Source organism: Octopus sinensis, linkage group LG19, assembly GCF_006345805.1.
Source record: "Octopus sinensis linkage group LG19, ASM634580v1, whole genome shotgun sequence".
NCBI classification, from domain to species: domain Eukaryota; kingdom Metazoa; phylum Mollusca; class Cephalopoda; order Octopoda; family Octopodidae; genus Octopus; species Octopus sinensis.
The window spans coordinates 50,046,224-50,054,683 of record NC_043015.1 but is presented as its reverse complement, the minus strand read 5'-3'; positions in this window follow the sequence as shown (position 1 = coordinate 50,054,683).

Genomic DNA, 8,460 nt, shown 5'->3' with positions numbered 1-8,460 from the left:
AAAAAAAGAAAAACAGAGAGAAATAAAATGTGCAGGGTTTAACATGATGATATATATATGTGTGTGTGTATGTAAATATATATATATGTATGTGTACATATATGTATATATATATATATATAATATATATATATATATATATATATATATGTATGTATATATATATATATATATATATATATATATATATATATATATATTATATATATATATGATGAGCTCCTTTCACTTTCTGTCTACCAAATCCACTCACAAGGTTTTGATCAGCCTGAAGCTGTAGTAGAGGATAGCTGCCAAGGTGCCATGTAGGGGGACTAAACCCAGAACAATATATATTTATATGTGTATCAATGGTAAAAGAGGCTGACAGAAAAAATACAAGACTTCCAATCACTTCAGCTATGGAACCACACATGTGCATTTCTTGGACTACTATTTTCCTTCTCACACGACCTTTCCTGGTTCCATCTTCTGATGAAGAGCCGTGCTCAAAACATCACATCCACTTCATTTTTCTGTCTTAATCCTTTCGTCACCAACCCAGCTGCAACCAGCTCTGGCTCTGAGTACAAATGTCTTGTTTTCATAAGTTTTGAATTAAATTCTTCTACCAAACCTTAGTCACAACTTAAGTTACTAACATTAGCTGAATGATTACTTAGTTATTTTACTAAATTCTTTGTTTTATTTAAAGTAATTGGAAGAAACATACTGTATGCATATTACTCATGGACTGGTGATATGATTAATCTCTGACCCAGTTTGGGTATGTGATGTTGATAAGCCAACATACTGTATGCATATTACTCATGGACTGGTGATATGATTAATCTCTGACCCAGTTTGGGTATGTGATGTTGATAAGCCACAGAGATGGTGAAACATCGATGTCCATCACTCCTGGATGAGATCTGGAGTGAGCTGTCTCACCTGTCCATGACTGTCAGGTCTTTCAATATCTGGTGCTTTCAAAACGAGTAATCTCCACCACACCAAATTGCAGTCAACTCGCAAATACATGAGTCACATACGTTAAGCATATGTTGTTGATAATATATATATATATATCATCATCATCATCATTTAACGTCCATTTTCCATGCTAGCATGGGTTGGATGGTTCGACCGGGATCTGGGAAGCCAGAAGGCTGCACCAGGCTCCAGTCTGGTCTGGCAGTGTTTCTACAGCTGGATGCCCTTCCTAACGCCAACCACTCTGTGAGTGTAGAGGGTGCTTTTTACATGCCACCGGCACAGGTGTCAGGTGAGGCTGGTAACGGCCATGATCGGATTGGTGCATTTTACGTGCCACCGGCACAGAAGCCAGTCGATGTGTGTGTGTATTTATGCTCTTTATGTTAAGGTATCATAAATTTAAAACAGAACATAAATGCATTATTTGTGGTGTTGGGCCACTGAGTGCAGACATAGAACAACTTTGGCTCCCTTTTTTTTTCCCATTCAATACCTCTACCACTAGTAAATGAACTTGCAAAATATAAACAAAAAGTGCAACACTCTTGACTTTTGTAAACACTTTTTCATACTCAGAATTGATGAAGCAGGGAATAAACTACCTGCTTCGGTCATTAGCTGTCAGGAGACTGCGCCCTTCAAAAATTCTGCACTTTTCAAAATTCACTAACACTAATTCTGATGTACCTGTGCACCCTGTAGTGGTTAAGTGTGTATGTAAACAAATACGTAAACTGATTGAAAGGAATTTATTTACAGAGTTTGATTTGTTATAGGTACACTACATATAAAATGTAGGCAACTGCTACGAGTTGCTAGAGATACAGAGTACATATTAGGAATGAATATGTTTGTGTGTGTGCATGTGTGTTTGTTTCATTGGAAACAGTAGTCTATCGGCACTTCGAACATTTCTCTCTGTCCCTGCGGTCTGCAAAAACCTTGGGTTGTAGATAGATCTATCTCGTCTGTCTGCCTCTGGTGTTTCACCACCGGTTTTATAATATTTGTGGCAGCTAGAAAGACAGACATACTGCAGCAGAGTTTGTACCTAAATAGGTCAGCGCTTGTCCAGTTGAACTTCGCCTGACATGCTGAGGTTGCAGGTCAAAGGGAGATGATCAATCAATTTTTGACAGGACAAAGAAAACCTTTTTTCGCGCCTGTTGATCGTCGTGGTTTGGATGACCGAGAATTCTTGGATTCGGTTTCGAATCTAGGCTTAGAGAAGGAAGTGTTAATTCTTAGAACCCTTTCTACTTTATGTCTCCTTTATTGTCCATTTTTCTGTCTTTTTGCAATATATTATTGTACTGCGCATGTATTTGATATATATAATAGGAGTAGAAATTCTTTTTCTTTTCTTTTCTTTTTCATTTTCCGACCAAACTATCAGATGTTGCTACACATTGCTGGTCTCAATGCACTTTGCATTGTTTTAGCCTTCAAATGATGCTACCCTGCTGGCTAAGTGAGCAGGCCAACAGAAGAAAGAGTGAGAGAAAATTATGGTGAAAGAGTACAGCAGGGATCACCACCACCCCCTGCCGGAGCCTTGTGGAGCTTTAGATGTTTTCGCTCAATAAACACTCACAACACCCAGTCTGGGAATCGAAACGACGATCCTACGACTGCAAGTCTGCTGTCCTAACCACTGGGCCATTGCGCCTCCACAAGAGTAGAAATTAATATCATTAAATAATATTATTAAATAATATCAATTTCAACCAGTGGTCAGCATACTTTAAAAATGTCCGAGGACTGTGAATTCTGTTTAAATATAAACAATATGAGAGACCACTGTGTGGACCGCTTGTATGCTAAAAATAGACTTCAAACTGTCTTACCATGAAATCTGTGTTCTCAAATTAGCAAGACACTAGATGTTTACAAGCTAGGCAAATGTTTATTTCTTTTCATTTGTCTATCTTGTAAACATCTAGTGTCCTGCTAATTTGAGAACACAGATTTCGTGGTAAGATGGTTTGACACCTATTTTTAGTATACAGGGGATCCACATAGTGGTCTCTTCTGCCACGGTGGCACGTAAAAAGCACCAACCGATGGTGGCCACTGCCAGCCTCCCCTGGCACCTGTGCCGGTGGCACATAAAAAGCAACCACTACACTCACGGAGTGGTTGCCGTTAGGAAGGGCATGCAGTTGCAGAAACATTGCCAGATCAGACTGGAGCCTGGTGCAACCTTCTGGCTTCCCAGACCCCGGTCAGACCGTCCAACCCATGCTAGCACGGAAAACGGACATTAAACGATGATGATGATTATGATATATATATATATATTATATATACATTACTTGGAAATGTATAGGTTGGTATCAGTGAGGGCATCAAGCTGTAGAAAATCTGCCTCAATAAACTCCATCCACCCCGTGTACATATGGAAAAGTGAGCAACAAAAGCAATGAGGATGATGATTATGATGAAAAATGTATATCTGTATTCTTTTATTCTTTCATATGTTTCAGCCATTGGCTGTGGCCATGCTGGATCACTGCCAGCATACATATAACATAGGTTTTCTTTGGTTTCTGCCTAGCAGGTCCACTCACGAGGCTCTTAGCCAGCCCAGGGTTGTAACAGTAACAGACATTTCTTCACTTGCCCACGTACACCTGCATTGCAATTCCTTCTTGAAGCGAAAATTCTGAATCATTAACATCAATAAAAACTAATTATCATATGTCCATTGTTCATGCTTATTTGTACAAAAACTATAAAAAATGAATTAAAACTGTTTTATATAGTCCTCACACAATTATTGGATTATCTGAAAAATATGTCCAATACAACAGAAGTATGAAATAAAATCCCATAACACTTCGCTATTTTTAAACCGCTTTGGCAGTGGATATCAATAATGAATTTTTTTCTGTTCTGCTGTCAAGTTCTACCAAAGTGGAATCTATCTGTTGATTTGTTTCCTATAGGAATCGGCAGTGGCCGTTAGTTATTCGCTTGTGAGCTGTACCAGGAAATAGAAAGCTGAAGTAATAAATTATGCCATTAGATGGCAGGGGGGGGGGGTTATGCTTTGTGGTTTTATGTAGCCGAAATAATTTATGCAATGAAGGGAGGAGAGGCTGGAGGAGGAAGAGATGGAGAAAAAAAGCCCCCACCTCCCCTCCGGCCACCAAGAGCCCCCATCCACACCCCCGCATCATTCTATTGTAATTTTTAAAAAGTAAAGGTCACAACTGTTTTGTTTTTGTTGTTGTTGTTGTTGTTGTAATTGTTATTTTAGCTTTATATCGCCATCATCGTCGTCGTCTTTGTTATCACCATCATCATCTTCATTATCATCATCATCATCATCATCCTCATCATCATCGGCATCAACATCATCATCGACGTCAACATCATCATCATCATTGACATCATCGTCATTGTTATTGTTATTGTCATCACCATCATTGTCATCATCACCATCATCATCAGCAGCAGCAGCACCACCACCACCGTCGTCATCATCATCATCATTATCATCACCAACACTACCTTTGTAATCATCATCATTGTTGCTTGGTTGCCTTCACCACCACTACCCCCACCACTGTCAGCACCATTAATTATCGCAGCCGTTATTGTCATCGCTGTCATTGCAGTGTGTCCTTGTTTTAATGTCTACCTTGTCCACGCTTGCATGAGTCGGACAGAATTCATTGTAGCAGATATTCTATGGGCCAGGTGCCTTTCCTGCCACCAACTCTAACATGTTTCCATGCTAAACAGGAAATGAATGTCACTGGTATGATGACAATGAGGGTTCCAGTTGATCCAATCAATGGAACAGCCTGCTCCTGAGATCAACGTGCAAGTGGTTGAGCACTCCAGGGAGATCCAGTACAACATAGAATGTGACAATACTGGCCCCTTTGACTACTTATTGTTATTTACATTATTTACATTTGACGGATATTTGTCCTCATCTTGTTTGTTGTTAACACAATGTTTCGGCTGGTATACCCTCCAGCCTTCATCAGGTGTCTTGGGGGAAATTTCGAACCTGGGTTCTCATTCCTAAGGTATTTTTCGATGTTATTATTATTATTGTTATTATTATTATTATTATTATTATTATTATTATCATTATTATCATTATTATTATTATCATTATTATTATTATTATTATTATTATTATAATTATTATTATTGTTGTTATTATCATTATTATTATTATTATTATTATTATCATTATTATTATTATTATCATTGAGTGAGAGAGCAGTTCATGCCATCAAAGTGACACTGGGGTAAAATATACGAAGCCCAATATACCCATCATGACTACCCGTCTGATAAAGGTACACCAGGCACATGCATCACAACCATATGTGCGCGACATGGTGATCTCATATCAAGATAAACAGCACATGACCTTGCAGGTGGGGCCCAGTTAGAATTTTCTTCATTTTGAGTAGCCCATCCTGCTCAAACGGTCCCTGAATAAGGGTTGTTTAAGGATGTTGAAAGAACCACCCATGTTTCCAGAGGTGAACTATTCAAACCCCAAAGAATCCCTCTCAACACATGGCTATGATGCTCCCCCACTACTTCTGCTCGTGATCAGAGATGCACATATCATCAGCCACTAAGGGACATGCTCAACTGGTTAAGGTCAAACAACTGACAAGCAAATCTGTGGTATTGAGCAGAATATTTGCTGTAGCCCATCTTTTATATTATTATTATTATTATTATTATTATTATTATTGTTATTATTATTATTATTATTGTTATATTATTATTATTATTATTATTATTCAGGTCACCACACCCTGAAGTTTCCTGTTCAAAATGTCTTTGCCTTTGCTACTTGTACTCTGTCCTCTTGTAACTACTTCACAATTCAATGTTGAATTGTGAAGTAGTTACAGCTCTACTTCTTCCTCTTGGTAAAGTCCTTTTCTGCAGACTGTTCAACCAACACCACGCACAGTCCTTTGTTTTGCAGGCGACTGCACACAAAAACTTACTTCTTTCTTTTGTATATGCATTCTGGCATGATTTTAATTTGTTCCGCTGCTGCTGCTTTGTGTGAACAAAATTTCAAAATGATTTGAATTGAAAATGTGTGAGTGTTTTTTTTTTAACAAAACACACAAATTTACTCTTAACTACATCAGCACTTCGCTAATCCTGTAAAGGCAGGTTATATATGTAGCTATTTAGTTGTTTTGACTGTTATTTCTAGCAATGCTGGCGCTGATTAATGCCCTTTGTCACTTTAGTGACAAGTGTGTGTGTGTGTGTGTGTGTATATATATATATATATATATATATATATATATATATATATATATACATATATATATATATATCCAATCTACAGTGGAGAAGGCTAGCCACTGGATTTGGTTAAAAAGAGACGATGAATGATGGCTAGAAGTATATTGAGTTCTTCATAACCAGCTGATCTAGCAAGCGGGGCCGCATATCAGTGAGGGGGGCCGGTGCGCATTGATGCCGTCGAGAGGTAGGCCCCGAAATGGCGCGCATTCTCTCCTGATGACCCCATACACTTGCTGGCTACCGGTATATGGAGCTTTTGACTGGTAGCACTTGCATGTGCTAGTAGTTTGCAAGACATATAATACAAAATAAGAAAATGGAGGAATACACTTTAATCAATAATCAACTACCAGATAATACCCATTCACATAATTTATTAACCAACGTGCTTTACTGGCAGTATATTGGATATATGTTATCCCATAGTGGGTTACACTCACAACCCCTATCTCAATTTGTATATATATATATATATATATATATATATATATATATATATATTAGGTTGTCCAGAAAGTTCGTGCCGATTTATAATAGCTTACCTTTCGACTTATTTTAGAACATGGTTGAGTCCATAAAATAGGATTTGACTAACCGCCATTTAGAGCACAGTTTAAGCTATCTTTTTTGTGGAAGAAGGTTTATGTTCCTATAACCCGTGTTAATTCTGTAACCCTTTAAAATGGAAGATAAGAAAGTTCATTTTCGGCACTTGATGCTTTTCTTTTTCCGTAAGGAGAAAAATGCCTCACAAGCAACCAAAGAAACATGTGCAGTTTACGGTGATGTTCCTTTATCCGAAAGAACTGTACGGAAGTGGTTCACAAGGTTCCGAGCTGGAGATTGTAGTTTTATTGATAAAAGCGATCAGGCAGACCATCCACTACAGATGATGACAAAAATCAAGTCATTAATTGAGAATAACCCACATTGCACAACTTGAGAATTGGCAGAAAGCCTCAACCTATCAAAATCCATCGTTCATGAGCACCTGGTAAAGCTTGGGTACACAAATCGCTACAATGTTTGGGTACCACATGAGTTGAGTGAGAAGAACCTTTTGGATTGCATTTCCACCTGTGATTTGCTTTATAAATGAAATGAAAATGCACCTTTTTTAAAGCAAATTGTGACAGGTGATGAGAAATGGATTATCTACCGAAATGTTCAGAGAAAGCAATCCTGGAGTAAGAGACATGCGCCACCCTTGGGCAAGTGTCTTCCACCATAGTCTTGGGCCAACCAAAGCCTTGTGAGTGGATTTGGTAGACGGAAAATGAAAGAGGCCTGTCTTATATATATATATATATATATATATATTTATGTATGTATGTACATAAAAATATATATATCACATGAATATTGTGAATGGAGTCTGTATTGGTGGTAAAGACCAGGTAGTTGGATGGGTGATGATTTTTGTTTCATAAGGAAGTCTTTAGTGGTATTGAGAAGAGCATTCATATCTTTTACATTCCATTGTTTAATTTCGGGTTGAGACTAAGAAAATTAAAATCACTTGCTAAAATCACATTGGCCTGTGGACTGGCCTTATTTGAGGTTTGGTTTACGAGCGACAAAGCATGGTTAGTCGTATCAGGAAGACAGTAGGTAATGCTTATGATCAATTTGAGGTCAATCGCATGCATTATTAGTGTATAATGCACACTGTGTTGAAGTGAGAGAGGAGGACATTTGTTACCAGGTCTTCTTGGGTGAAGATCGCTATTTCTCCTTGTTTCTGTATTCTGTAGTTAGTTCTGAGTAGTGCATAACCTGACATATGTACTTCTACGTCCGATATGTCTGGGGTCAGGTGCGTTTCACTTAGTGCCACACATATTGTCTTTTCTCGCTGTACAAGGACTCTAAGGTATGGTTCTTTTGTTTGTATGTTTTTGTGAAGTGGGAAAGACCTTGTACATTCTGCATTTTAAGTGAGTTAAGTTTGTGGTTTAATGACAACAATGGTATAGGTGTGCACTGAGGTAATAGCCGTGGTTGGGGCTGTGTGAGAGCTAGAATTTATTATTTTCTTTTTATTTCTTTTCATCATTGCTAAATTTCTTCTTTGGGGAGGGGTTATTGTCTGGACTTGGTATGGTTGCATTGTTGAATATGGTTATAATTACATGGTTTGTGGCTGTTGATTTTACTATTGTACCCAGTAGATAT